The sequence below is a fragment of the Ambystoma mexicanum genome, chromosome 12 (genome assembly GCF_040938575.1).
Source record: "Ambystoma mexicanum isolate Mex_15411 chromosome 12, UKY_AmexF1_1, whole genome shotgun sequence".
Taxonomy (NCBI): domain Eukaryota; kingdom Metazoa; phylum Chordata; class Amphibia; order Caudata; family Ambystomatidae; genus Ambystoma; species Ambystoma mexicanum.
The window spans coordinates 735,489,631-735,504,907 of record NC_090936.1 but is presented as its reverse complement, the minus strand read 5'-3'; positions in this window follow the sequence as shown (position 1 = coordinate 735,504,907).

Here is a 15,277-nt window from a genome sequence, read left to right as displayed (position 1 = left end):
GCAGAGGAGGGAATTAGGGAAACCATAAATGCACTCCTAAAGCATCAATCTCCTCATGTAATACGGCAATTTTCCTGATCAAAAAAGCAAAAGGAGGGGCGTGGAGGATGATCCAGGATCTCCGCCCACTCAATGACGTCATTCAAAAGGAGTTCCCATTATAGCCTTACCCGGCATCAATATTATGCAGCGTACCGAAAGAATCAACATGTTTTACTGTAATTGATTTGAAGAATGCTTTCTTCTCCATAACACTCGACCCAGGATCCCAATATCTGACAGCGTTCATATTAGGGAACAACAGGTATAAACATTGCAGACTCCCACAAGGGTATTGCGATAGCCCCCGCATTTTTAACAGGGTGCTACGTGAAGACATTGGAAACATAGATGAAGAGAGCACCATCATTCAATACGTAGACGATTTACTCGTCTGCAGCCATACAGAAGAAAAGTGCAGAGAAGACTCAATAGCACTACTGAATGTGCTAGCTACCAAGGGGTACAAGGTGGAAAAAGGAACATTGCAATACTGTCTCGCCGAGGTTGTATACCTTGGACAGCCAATATCAAAAGATGGGAAGCAAATACTCCCAGACAGAGCAGCTGCTATACGCAACATATAATCCCAAAAACTGCGAAAGACATGCAAAAGTTTCTTGGCATTTGTAACTATTGCCGAGCCTGGATCCTTGATTACGCGGCATACACACGTCCCTTACTACAAGCATTAAAAGAAGCACAGAAAAATAGAGCCGCAATAAAATGGACACATGAAATGATGACACAGTATTTTAAATTAAAAGACCTCATTGCTTATGCCCCAGTACTCGCGAACCCAGATTATGAGAGGGAATTTTTCTTGTTTTCACACTGTAATGGAATAGTGATGACAGCAGTACTGACACAAAAAACATCTTTAGGTCACAAACCATTTGCTTATTACAGTGGGACACTAGTCCCAGTAATGCAAGGCCATTTTGCTTGCGAACAGGCTGTCGCAGCTGCGGCATTCTCGATTGAAAAGAGCGCCATCATTGTCATGGAATGTTCAATAATGCTATATGCAGAGCATTCCCTATTCGCCATTCTTGAGCGATCAAAATCAACACCAACGACACAGAGGGCAACAGCATATGAAATAATAATTTCGAGCCCCAACGTACACGTTGTAAGGTGCAAAACAGTAAACCCAGCAACATTCATCACAGAGCCATGTACGACAGAGTACATACAGGAACACGATTGCGCCACATATGAGGGGGAAGGTAATGACATCCCAAAAGTAAGTGAAAATGCCCCGAAGGAGGGAGAAATATATTTCTTAGATGGGTCAGCATCAATAAACCTCGAAACGGGAAAAATACGTAGGGATGGCGGTAGTGCTCATGGAGGAAGATGAATATGAGACGATTGTGCAAAAGCACCTCCCATCCCATTACTCTGCACAGGCAGCTGAACTAACTGCGCTGATCGAAGCACTGCACACAGATAAGGGATGTGCAGTGACAATATACTCAGACTCAGCATATGCAACTACCACAGTCCACTCAGGGTTGTCACGGTAGTGTAGACGGGGATTCAGGAGGGCAGACGGTTCTCAAGTACAGCATGCAACATTGTTGAATGAGTTAATAGATGCATTAGCAGTACCATCGGGAATGGCAGTGGTGAAATGCCAAGCCCATACCAACAACACAGATGCAATCTCATTGGGAAACGTGGCAGCCGACGCAGCAGCAAAGGAGGCCTCGTATTTCAATGTAACACCAACACTCGAATGCGTTGTAAAAGCAACCATTACAGACCCACTAGAAGAAGCCTACAGTAATACACCAATAGCGCAGATAATAGAGTTACAAAGAAGAGCAAGAATTGTGGAGCAAACGGGAATGTAAACAATCAGCCCCAGATCTCATTTGGGGGCAGGAGACAACAGGAAAGGTAGTAATGCCCGTAGAATTACTAGAAATAGCATTCCAACAGCTGCATTTCTCCAGCCATGAAGCAAAACAACACATTGCCGCAGACATCCAGGAACATTGATTCGTCCCCACTTTACAAGAGCACCTGTCAAAATTAATTGTAGAATGCATAACATGCCAAACATATAATTCAGGGATGACATTGAGAACACTGCGCGGTACCCTACCTCGACCAACAGGACCATTTAGAGAACTCCATATAGACTATGCTGACATGGGAGAGCGGTGTAATGGAGCAAGATATTTGATTGTGGTGGTATGCCCCTTTTCAAGATGGGTGGAAGCGGGCCCATGTCCCCACCCAGACGCGAAGTGTGTGGCCAAGTTCCTTGTTCGGGAAGTGTTTTCCCAATGGGGAATATGCAATGTGATAAGATCAGACAACGGTACGCACTTCGTGAATGACCTCTTTAAGGAAGTGACATCACTCTTGGGGGTAAAACACAAATTATGCTCAATTTATCATCCGATGGCGAATGGAGTAGTAGAAAAGATCAATGGATTGCTGAAGAGTAAGTTATCAAAGTTGTGTAACACACTGAAGAAGAACTGGGTGTATTGCTTGCCCCTAGCACTGTTCCAACTCAGGACGCAACCATGTAAAGACCACCATCTGAGCCCCCATGAAATTGTAACTGGGAGGCGAATACACACGCCAGTATCCCAGATTAGAAGAGTATCGGATGCGCACAGTGCTGGGGGAAGAGTTCAAGGAATACCTAACCCAGTTGACACACGCAGTACATAGCATAGCGCGACAAACAGCACCACCTTTTACTGAAAATTTGGTGACTGATACTACCGCACCAGTCACAGACAGCCAAAGTGGGCCACTGATGCCAGGAGCACAAGTGTACGTCCGCAGCTTTGTAAGGAGGTGGAATTCACCTAGGTTTCATGGCCCTTATGAGGTCATCTATAGTACACCCACTGCAGTGAAAGTGAGGGGATTGAAGTATTGGGTGCACTTATCAGATGTGAGGAGGGCACGCGATAGTACAATCCCCCAGGAGGCGCAAGATGGTGCCACTGGTACCACAAATGAGGTTGAATAGGGATAACAAAATTGTCGGTAAACATAACCTGCAAAGACAAAAGTTATGATATGGATCTTGTTCTGCACGACTTATCTCCTACTTCCTTCTTTTCTATTTTTTCCTTTTTGATTGTTCGATATCCTCTCCATACATCTCTACTCTCTCTATCTCTCACCTTCCTTTTGATTATTGTTCCACGCTTTTCTCCATCACTGTTTCACTCTGCTCCTCTCCATAGCAAAAGTAAATGTGTAATAGCAAAAATGAGCAAATATGACTAAAAATGATGATTAAATATGAAGTTGAACAAGAAATGTAAATACATGTATATTTTTGGTGACTTAATGAATTTATATCACCCCTCCAGGTGACAAATGGCCCAACGAACCACAATCGTGGAGAACCAATTAATGCTAGATAGGGACGCCATTAGGGCTAAAAGGTTCAGTAATGTTGAATGTGTTTTGAAATGTGCTGCAGTTTTGATGTCAGTAATGTTTTTTATGGCTTGGTATTATACCCTTCTATCTTTGGTTAATGACATGCACAAGGGGGGAGAGGGGCTAACCTGATACGAGAAGGGTCGCACTTGATATGGACTGGGGTAAAGACTATATGGAAATAATCACATGAAATTAACATCAACGATACAGATGTGATGCAACCTTCGGAAAACACCACTGTAGGACCAACAAGTGTATCATTGTTACGTCTGAATATAAATATGAGTAATTCTTATGGATATAACGAATATGATGGAGATTATTATTGGCCAAAGGATTTAACTAACACTAGTACACGCTCACAGACAACCATACACCCTACCTCACGCAACATTGCTGCTACTGATGAAGATACACATGCCATATTGAATAACAATGATACAACCTGGTGAAAAACAATAACAAGGAAGGGAGGGGGGAGGAGAAAAAGGGGGGCGGCGGGAGGGAAAAGATACAACATTTATCATGACCTGGGGTTAGATGAAATAGAAGATCCCCGCCACCTTGATCAATCAAATAAATGGTATTCCAATATGAGTGCCACGGCGAAGCAAGCAACAAATGAAAGCTGCTACGTCTGTTCACTCATCCCGCATGCATCAGGGACACCGAAAATTTTAGTACTGCAGGAGGTGCCCTTGTCGGAGGCCCAATGTTTAATTCATCTGGTTTTATGCAGAATAAAGAGCATGTTCCAAGCGCACACCGTCACATTGAAAAAACTGGAAAATGAGAGATCGTGCACAAGCAGACGCCAAGGAGTAATTTGTCTTACGGAACCATTTCTTGTCATCAAGGGGACACGATATGCGGAAAATAAGTGGCACGAAGAAACTATCGAATGCAAAGCAGAAGCACTTTGAGGCCTATCCAATGACACTTTCCAATGGATAAAGGAGGTATGTGACACCATCTGGTCGCAGCATGTCACAAAACTAACGTGGGTCACAGCATTAGAAAAACCTAGCAAAATACAGAAAGAAGTGCCACATGAACTGTGTTTCCATGGGGAAGGAAGAGTGAATATGGGGGAGACAAAGAAATGTAACAAGACGGTAATCATACCTGACATGAAGAAAGGTACCGCTGCATTAATGGATATGTACTGGATTTGCGGCAAACAAGCCTACCTGCACCTCCCCGCATTGTGGAAAGGAACTTGTGCTCCAGCCACCCTCCACACAGCCCTGATGGTAATACCAGGGAGGCATATCCAAGGGACAGCAGGCCAATCGGCTGGCATATCGGCAGCAGGGCAATCGGCTGAACCATCGACAGGCCCCAACTAACGATAACAGAAGTTCCAGCGTATGAACTATTGTCAGAATATGAACTAAAGAGAAGATTGACACGAAGTAAAGATCCTCCAATTACATCTCATCTGAATCATCGAAGCTCCTTGCTGAGATCCCGCAGAAATACAAGCTCTTTTCATCAGCAGGGATATTTTTTGTCTCACTCTTTGTCCCGGGACTGTAAGCACGAACAAACACCAAATGGTTGCATATAGTGCGCTGGGAGTTCATCCAATTGGCTAACGACACTGAAGAAGGGTTCAATGTGATAAAAATAGAGCTCCGCGCACTACACCTAATGACAATGCAAAGCAGATATGTCCTAGATCTCCTCACGGCGATGGATGGTGGCGTTTGCTGAAAAATTGTGGGGGGTGTTGCACATTCGTGCCAACTGAAGATGCTTGCAACGGGACACTCTCACATGTGATAACAGCAGTACACAATCTAGGAGAGAGGATGAGAACAGAAGGAGGAGCAGAAGAAAGCACGTGGTTCGACAATCTGTTCAGTTGGATACCATCATGGGTAAATGTGGCAATGAAAATATTGGTCCCCATCATCGTCTTTGTGCTCCTGTTCTTTTGTGTGTGCCAACTGGGACTCCGGTGTTGTGAGAAAAGTATGCCAACCTCAGCTATGATGATGGTAACAATGGGCCGACCGACAACAGTAGCTACCATGATAGATGCACAAATGCAAACGGGGGAGTACACTACACCACAATACAGGATGACAGCAATGTACAGGCAATATTGGGATATAGTTCATAATTTGCATCATACAACAATAAAAGAACCAAGGGAGTTGCAATGGTACCAAGAAGTATGGGTGGATCTAGATGGGGATGGAGTAATTTACTTAATGTGTACACCAGACGAATATGCCAGAAGAGGAAATCGCTTAAGAAGTGTATGCAGAGCGTGGATGCCAATAAAAGGCACCCCCATGTGGGACGAGGCTGTGGCGGAGGCTGAGTACTACCGAAGGGAGAATGAAAAGAATAAAAAATAAAAATATTCATTACTTTAGATGTAACGAGAGGGGGGAACTGTGTGGGAGCGAGGGGCCAATGGGCCCCTTTCTGCCATCACTTCTCAGTACAAAACTCGGACCAAGTGCCCCCAGTGGTGGGTATGCCCCTCGCCCTTATGCAATGTTAACTTTGGGTTACATTCGCGTAGATGGGACCACTGAGCAGGAAACGGGGCCTCCATTTTTTGTACCCCCTTTCTACACCATCTTGGTGACCAGGCCTCACTGCTTTAGTACAAAATGCCTCTCTCCCTTTCCCTGCCGCAGCAGCTCTGAGCACATAGCCCCACCCTTGTTCCCACTGACTGGAAAACTCTGCAGCTCCAGTCTCACGCTGAAGCCGGAGATGCTTGCAACAAATAATAAATGTTACACATCTCTTTCCTCGGAGATCACTGCCCTGCATGTGAACCAACATGAGCCGAGCACATAGCTTGTCCATCTCCACAAAAGTGTCCTTGCCCTCTTACCCTTGCCAGTTGAAACTTATTGCCATTCTAACCGTGTGTCCCTGCAAGATATTCCTTTCATGTGCCAGACCACTGACCATGCTATGAAGCCCACGCAACAGACCACCAACTAACATTAGACCCCTGCTGCAGTATATTGTGCCCAATACTAACAAATGCCAGATACCCGAGATTCTTGTGAGACTAACCCCACAGTTTAATGGGAGTATTATAGCGGTCAAGACCCGTAAACCTGTGACCTCTATAACACAAATGTTATACATGATATAGATATCCATGTGATTTGTACAATGACATGATAAACTACTGAGGGTCTTTTGATCAACCATTATTTGTTGCATGCATTATTTAGAATGTATTTTCTTATCTTAGATAGTGACCACCGTGTTTCACACCGACCTGACCTTCACCCATCCGGAGCACAGATGTCTGACGTCAATCCTCCCGCCAACCAAGCAAACAGCCCGGAGGAAGAGATGATGCCCACACCTAAGACGCCACCCTAGCTGACCAATCCGGGTCCAACGTAGCATCATATGTTAGATATGCCAATGTGCTTATATAAATGTGTTGTAACCTTGATGTGGTCAGAGCGCTCTCAGAGATCTAGATACATTTTTCCTTGAACTCTCGCAGCCTGCTCTTTTGTGCCTTCTTCCCTGTCCAGGGATTGTCTGTTTTATTCATTTTTACACGTATAAGTCATGGAGGGCACAAACATTTCCTTCTCCTCCTAGGTTAATACCACCCGCAGGGTCATGATCAGGTAGCGTCTGCCTTTCCCTGGCCACCTGGGAGGAAACTTTAGGTAGGATTTTTGTAAGGACTACGCAGTATTTATCACATAACCACATTTCCTGAATAGGTTTTTTCCCCTCTTTCCAGGGTTTTCCTGTCTGGTGGCTCCCTCTGGGTGTCATCATGCCTGTGGATTCTCAAGTCAGGCAGGGTGGCATCTGGAGAGAGTCGCCCCTACCTACATGACTCGAAGCCCTGAAGAAAGGATTGTCAACGTAGAACCCTCATCTCCACACCAGACTCCAAGCCACACGTGAGATCTAAGGCTTGTAGCTGATCAACTGTATTCTACCAACAGACCCTGACAATAATACAGAATCGACTGGTGGGTACCAGAAATATGTTTTTTGGGACACTAGTTTGTTGCTGGTTCGTGTTGGTGTGCCCTTATTTTGGCATTGTGCATGTGACATGTCTTTCAATATATGGAGATTCACGTGTCTTGGATCATCAAGGGAGTTAGGGATGCAGTTGCGTCCCTATCTGTTGTGTGCCTAGAGGTATAGGTGTTGAAGTGTGTGGTAGCTGTAGTCACATGGTGGCCTCCTTGAGATCTGTGATTGTAGTACAGTATCTCGATTTCCTCCATCTGTGTACAGAGAGGTGTAGTAGTCAGCCTGTATGTGTGCAAGCTGGTGTATGCATTCCCTCGGTGACTGTTGAAGTTGTTGAGAAAAGGCAACTAGAATTAGAACTAGGGGACAAATTACAAATACACAGGCAGAACATTGGCAAGAAAGTAAACTGTACACTGAGCGCAGGGACCAAGGAGCTGAATGAAAGCTCTATAGTGTGACTTACTTGGTGCAGGGGTTGAAGACTTACTTAAAAAGCAATTACGCAAGATTCATGAAGACATACACAATCAGGCCTGACCACAAGGCCATGAAGAGGGTTGGGGAAATATAGCAGTTTGAGCCGTCAGAGGAGGCTCTGTTCCTTTGAAGGTTGAAAGCACATGAAAGGGATCTGGGCCCGACAAGTCGGAAACTGTCTAGCCCCTAGGCAGGGTGCAGCTGGGCAGTCCCAGAAAGTGAATGTCTAGCAGGTGAAAGTTCCTGGACAGCTGTCCCGATTCTTGTTGAGTGCCTCAGTTAATTCTGGGTATCTGGATAACGTTAGGAAAAAATGTGTTACCATGGCCCATTGAGCCCGCCCCCGTGCCAATGTATGAGGACATTAGGGCCTTGTCAAATAATGAGAAAATGTGTTGGCAGGCGTTTGGAACTCCAAAGGATTTAGCTATTCATGGCAAATTATAGTTGTGTTTGGGTTACGGGAACCCTTTTCCATGGACCTAAATGTCCTGCTGTCATCTAGAAGGCATACACATTTCTGGCCCATTAAAGGTCAATGTCGCTATGTTTAAATTATGAGATGCCAGTGCTATTGCCCTACAGTTTTGCAAACCTCTTAGTGACATTTCCCAAATTAAAAGGGATTAATGACGTAGAAAAGAAACTGCACAGTCTAGAAACAGTTTTTGATGAAGAAAGGGAAGCATTCCAGGTCGCTCTCTGTTGCACCATATCCTGTGCACTTGTTCTGCTGTGATACGTTTAGTGACTGAAAGTGTAAAGGGGAAACTGTAGGAATATTTCAAATTCTTTTTAGTCTTTCAGCATGATTTGCGGTTGTAGATGCCATGCTAATAAGGGAAATAAAAGTGTTGATACCAAAAGACCTCCAGAAACAGCAGAAATGTTCACTTAGAACATAAGAGAATATGAAATAGAGGAAATGAGCGACACCCCGATGAATACTGAAGCACAGATTGTATTGAGAAGATTAGTGATGGTCAGCTCATGCTGTCTTTGTTCCCACAAAACCCTTAACATTGCACCAGGTCAAGGAACAACGGATACGTGTTGAAAATAAACTACATCTCTTATAGCAGTCTGTATAGGTTTCTCATTAAACTAATTTCCAAAGTAAGGCACCACAGTGTGAAATGTGGCAGCTGCTGTTGTAGAATTCCTGTGTGAGGCACCAGGGGTGGCGAACTGTGGATTTAGCAGGCATCTATAGCAAAGTATTGGCAATATCATTTGGAAGTAAAGTTTCTAGAAAGAGCCTGGGCTGGTGATGGCGTGGTGGCACAATATGAGTTGACAATGGGATGTGACATTTTGGAAAAGGTGAGTGTGGTGAATTGTGGGGGGACAATCCCCACATGAGACTTACCCAGGGCTGCCTGGCAGCAGCAGTGGTGGTGGTGATGCTGCTGCTTGCTAGACCGACCGGGACAGCAACAGCAGTGGAGCATCTTGTGACACATGGAGGAACAAATGGGCATTGGCCCCTTACCATACCTGTGCTGGAACACAAAGAGCCGGAACAGCAGCGTCCTCTGCTCTGAGGGATGGCAGTTGAGGAGGATGGGGGAGACACTGCAGGACCTCAGAGGAATGGCTCTAATCCTTTCCTCCGACAGCACCAGGAAAATTCCAGGATGTTTGGAATACCATAGAGCCTATGGGAGGAACCAGGTTCAAATCCCCATATAGGAACTTGGGGATGTACAAGGGGTACTTAAAGTAACAAAATAAAAACCTGAGCTGCAAGGATCAGACAAATTATATTTAAAATGAGCCCAGGATACAAAAAGAATACAAAAAGCAAATGTTATTTTATGTTATGTTATTTTGCATTTATATAGCACCTTATGTATCATTGGTATGATCTCAAAGCGCTGGTAGGTTGAACACCCTCGGGAACCGTAGTTAAAGTCAGTTGAGAGAGTGAGAAGTAGGGTGCATGGGTGCACCGGATGTGTGTGCAGCTGGTGTTGTACTTGCGTGATAGCTGCTTCTTAGTGGTAGGTGTGGTGGTTGGCAGGTCAGGAATAAGTGTTCATTCTGGAGCGTTTATACCCAGCCCGATTTCTGGCTGTGTTAGGTCCGAGGAGACGCTTAGGCTAGCGAGGAGTGCTGAGCTAGCTGTGCTTAATTAGGTTGTTGAGGAGTAAGAGGCAGGTGTTAGTATGATAACAGCTATACCGAATGTGTCATAGTATCGCTGTGTTCTAGTTGAGTGGTGGTGTATACGAGAGAGTAAGCGTGGTATGTTGGTAATCTACAATTGAAGTAAAATAAGCCCAATTGGCAAATAGAAAGAAAGCCTAACACAGGAAGACCGCAGTGGAAACATCGTACCAGCAAAGCCTGTAAGTAAGGCTTTCCTCCAATCAGCAGCCGACAGCAGGAGGAGTCTAGCTATAAAAGCAGAACTAGCTCATTCAGGACTTGACTCAATGAGGGACAGGTTCCCTACTTCTATCCAGACCCTGTTGAATGGAACAGAAGCTGTATCATCAGAGTTGTCGCTGCCTGGGTGAAGGAGCTGGGACTACATTGGAGCAATGCCTGCCTGGAGAAAACTGACCAAGGGGAAAGAGGGAGATTGCCCCCTGCAGCCCACCTAATCCAAAAGGGTAGAAGAGATGACCTGCATGAGAAGCCTGAGAAGAGGCTGAGGAAACTGACTAACCCAGTGGGTGGAAGGATAGATCCCCTACAGCCAGAAAGAGCAAAGAGCTGACCTGCCTGGGAATCCTGGAAAGAAACTATGGCAAGTCTTTGCAAAGATCCTTGTAGAGATAGACCAGGGCAGAAGCAGGACCCAGAGGAGAAGAGGGGCAAAAGCAAAGATCCCAAGAAGAGAAATCGGGCAAAAGAATAAAGAGAGAAGGGAGGTAAAGAAGACAGACTCCTGGAGGAAAGAGGAGTCACGGGGGAAGAGAGAGAGAGGAGGATGAACCACTCGAACGACAGAGAACCAAATTACAGGACACAGCCGATCCCTTACCTAAGAGGCCTTGCACCTAGGAGATAACTACAGATCCCAGTTTGATTGCTTCTCGTAAGCAGCTCTGTTTATCTGAGGAAAGGGTAGGAGAAAACCTCTTGAATTGTTCGACTTTGTGAAGGACTTTAAGTTAGATATTCTACCCTCAATATTTTTCACCAAAGGGAAGGACTTTAAGTTCATATTCTTCATTGCACCATTTGATTTAACTATTCTGACAACTCACTTTCAAGGAACTTTTGATTCAGGAAACCTTTATTTTAAGTTAAAGGATTCTTTGCGACAGGTGAGTTTACTTTAGGGGTGTTTACTTCATAGGTGAAATACACCTCCAATGTCTGTAAGTCACTCAAGGATGGGCTTGTACATCATTTATGTTTGAATTTCATGCTTTATTCTCTTTGAACTCTGTTTGGGTTACAGCTGCTGAATAACGTTTTTTCTTTAAGAAGACCCAATGTCTGAGATCGTTCTGTTCGCCATGTTGTCACACTGCACACTCCTCACACGATACAGAGGAGGCATGCCACCCCTTAGAGAGACAGGAGAGTGGGCTGGTGGTCTTCTAAGTTTAGATTCAGTCACTGGACCATAACCTAGAATGGTGGAGGCCTGCTGGGTGGGACAAGTTGTTGTAAGGTTGGTTTGGAGCTCTGTTAATAAGACAATAATACATTCTTTGCATTTTGCTGCTACCCTAAAACTATTTGCCTAGGCATTCATGGAGATATAATTCCAAAATGATCAGGAAAACTGCTAATGTGCCTCAAACTAGGGCTAAATACGATTGCCATCTTAAAACCTGATGGGGGTGAGGGGTGACTGACATCAATGGGGAATTACAAGGGTATGACCACTGAACATGGAGAGGGGGGACATGGGCCATAAATTATGCATCACAAAGAGTGGGTGTAATGAAATCAAGTAATACAAAAAGAAACAATTCAATACACCAACTTCTGTTAGGAACATACCTAAAAACATAATAAAAACAAACGTCATAGCACACTATAATACAGGGACATAATTAACCACACACATCATACAAAATAAAGGGGTTTGAGGGAGGTTGCAGCATCAGAGAACTGGGAATAGTGGGCTGTCAGTTGGCCTATACTGCTGCCACTCCCCAAATAGAATCTTGACTGTTTCTAGGACCAAGATAAGGAAGGGTGGATGTAAGGACGGGGGTAGAGGCACAGAGCACATCATACCAGGTTCTCTAATGGTAGCTATGGATGAGCAACCAAGGCTGAGACTCAGTGATGCAGGCTGGTTCTTGGGTATATTGAATCCCCATGCGCCCCACAATGAATGTCCACACACTATGTTAGGTGAAACACAGTTCTTTTTTATTAAAGGATACTAGTCAAGTAGATATACACAAATAAATAAGATTAATGTTGTACTAGAAATCTAAAAAAGTAATTTGACTTTAAGATATAAAGTTCTATGTGGTACCACAGTTACCTTTGAATTAAATTGTAATCCACAAACTGCTGACAGTTATTAAAACATATTTAAATTATTAGTTACAGTTTAACTTCATAAAACATTACTGTAGAAAGGAAGGTAATAATTAGAACACATGCAAGATGCTTTCATTAGGATAGAAATGCAGTACTGTGTGAGGATTCCCCCCCCCCTTCCCACCTGGGCAACCTTTAAAGACATGTTGAGGTGTACTTTATGATGTATATTACAGCTAAATCCAAATATGTTAATAGTCTGTTTCTCTTTCTACAGATCCCATTACGCATAGGTACCTGGGAGGCCACAGGTGAACAGGATCCAAGATGAATCTGGAACCCCTGGCTAAATCTTGGGAATGAAAGATGCTCTTCCTCGTCACAGTACTTCTGGCAGGGTGAAGTGGTGGCATTTCTTGGCTTTACTCAAAGAGAACCCCTGAGGATCGGCCCCTCACCCCCTTGGAAGAAGTCGTCACTAATGTCAGTGTCAAGAAGGAGGGAACCAAGCAGTGTCCAAAAGGCAGCAACGCAAGTCTTTCACAGTGGTCTCGGATGTCGTTTGTTATGCCGGCTGTGGATGTTCCATGAAGGTGAAACTTGCTGTGGACCTCGACAAGGCCTGGCTGAACATAAGTGCTATGGCTATTGAGGATGACGTTCGGTGGCGATGGGTGCAGTGGCAGAAGTAGGTGTTGGCTTTTGGGATTGCACGGTACACAGCCATTGGGTTCTTCGGTGCTGCAGTCACAGCAGAGATCTCAAAACGGCTTCTGGCAAGCTGAATACGAGCACTGGACTGTGGACCCTCACCAAGACTGGACCCCTGGGACGTCATCTTCAGATTTTGTTGGGTAACCCCACCAGTGGACACTCCTCTACAGACACCAACCCTGGATCTTCTCCAGTGTATGAAACGTGGATAGATGTCGTGGCAGAGATGCCCCTTGAAGATTTCTTCAGATGGTGGGAAATTTGACTGGGTACCCCTTCTTTTGGGTGATAGTCAGCAAATTGGCTTCCAGCGGTCACAAACGCCTCTCCGGACCCTGGATGACGCATATTGGCTTCTTGGCTTGAAGATGTCCAGGCACTCTTATGGACCCACGAAGATCCCTTCTCCAGACGGCAGACACACAGGACTGGCTTCTAGGACACTTCGGGTAAAGACCAGCAGTTGCACAATGTTCCCTTGTAGCTAGGAGAAAAGGTTGCCTATCCAGGTCCTCTGGTTCATTCCTTGAGTCTGCACAACAGCTTTTGGATTGCTTGAAGATTTGCAGCCACAGACTTCTTCCTCCAGCTGGACCCAGAATACAAGATTAAGATGACTTCCAGCTTCTGCTTCAGGTTTGTTTCAGCTTCTGACAAGGTGGCAAGTCTGAGGTCCCCTGTTCTACAAAACTCTCCCAGGCTGCACCAGACTCAGCCAGCCTATCACACACAAGTGCATTCATGCAGGCAGCTTCCAATCGGGCTCACAGGCATTCAGGCAATTCACCAGAAACCGACTCCCACAACACAGGATAGGATTGTGGCAACTCCCCAGCCTTTCAGTGCACTACACTGCATTAATTCCAGTTCCAATCAGAGCTGGCTCAGGCAATATGACACACAACCAAAACCAGACAACCACAACACAGAATGCATATTGATTACTCACTCAATTCATGCAGCCCCGCCCAAATGGTGTAACGACAACAAGCTGTCCCTGGGGAGGATCCAGCCAGTCTGGCAGGAGGAAGCCCCAGAGACATGTATGGTTCTTCCACCCAACAGCCATTCAGGGGAAGGGAACAGAGCCCGGGATTCCCAGGACTTTGAGAAACAAGGTGGAAAGAGAAATGCAACCATGAGGCCACCAGTGACCCTCTTGCCTTTGTGTAGGAATCCATTGATTCCCATTTCAGGGCCTGGGTATACCAAAAATGAAGTCTGCCCAGTCAGCATGTAGTTGCCACCAGCTCATACCCTGGTCTGTGGTCAACACACGTGCCAGCCCATACCCTGCTCCGTGGGCAACACACATGTGCCTAAAACACTAGGAATACAAGGGTGTACCCCTACCCATGGTGAAGAAAACAAACCTGTGAGTTCTAGGCTACCCCTGCCTCACTTGTGCAGACCAAGTATCCAAGTCTGGAGAAAAATGCAGTTAATAAACAAATAATGCACACAGCTTCTATTCCAAAACCTTCATAAAATCAATCTATTCAAAAAATATATATAATACATATATTCATTTTCTTAAACAGACCTAAAAAACTAAAAAAACTGCCTCTAGTGGTGTACAGATTTCGTTCACACACAATTTGTGAAACCAGATTTAAGCATAACCTAAAGAATAGGCTAATATATAGTTTGCTCCCTCTCTGCAGAGAGCATTTACTGCAACATTAATCTCATAAAAGTGGGGTTAGTGCAGAAAAAGTGCTTCATTATGCAGAATAACACTTGTTTGAAAACATTTTCTATTTTTGCAACTGGGACTGTACATATAGATGTCACCTAATAGACATATCGAGGTCTTGTTGTTCATTCCAGGATGACTTTACTGTTTACAATATTAGTTTCTTTGTACATTTCCCTGTGGTCATGTTATTTAAACTCTTCCACTTCTTAGAAGGCTATATTATGCAGAATATAGTAGTCGACACCAGGTGTTCTGCCCACAAATTAGGATCCGCCCCCTTCTTAGCGTTCCTCTTAGAATGTATGGACTGGGGACTTAATCAGAACAGATATGTATTCGTAGTGCGATCCCCAGATCGCAGACTACCCCATTCGTCTTCTCTTCTTTAGTCTTGGCTTGTTTCACAATCGGGGATGGCGATTTGTTTCTTAGTAGAGAATACTTGTTCTAACTTCATAATCGAGA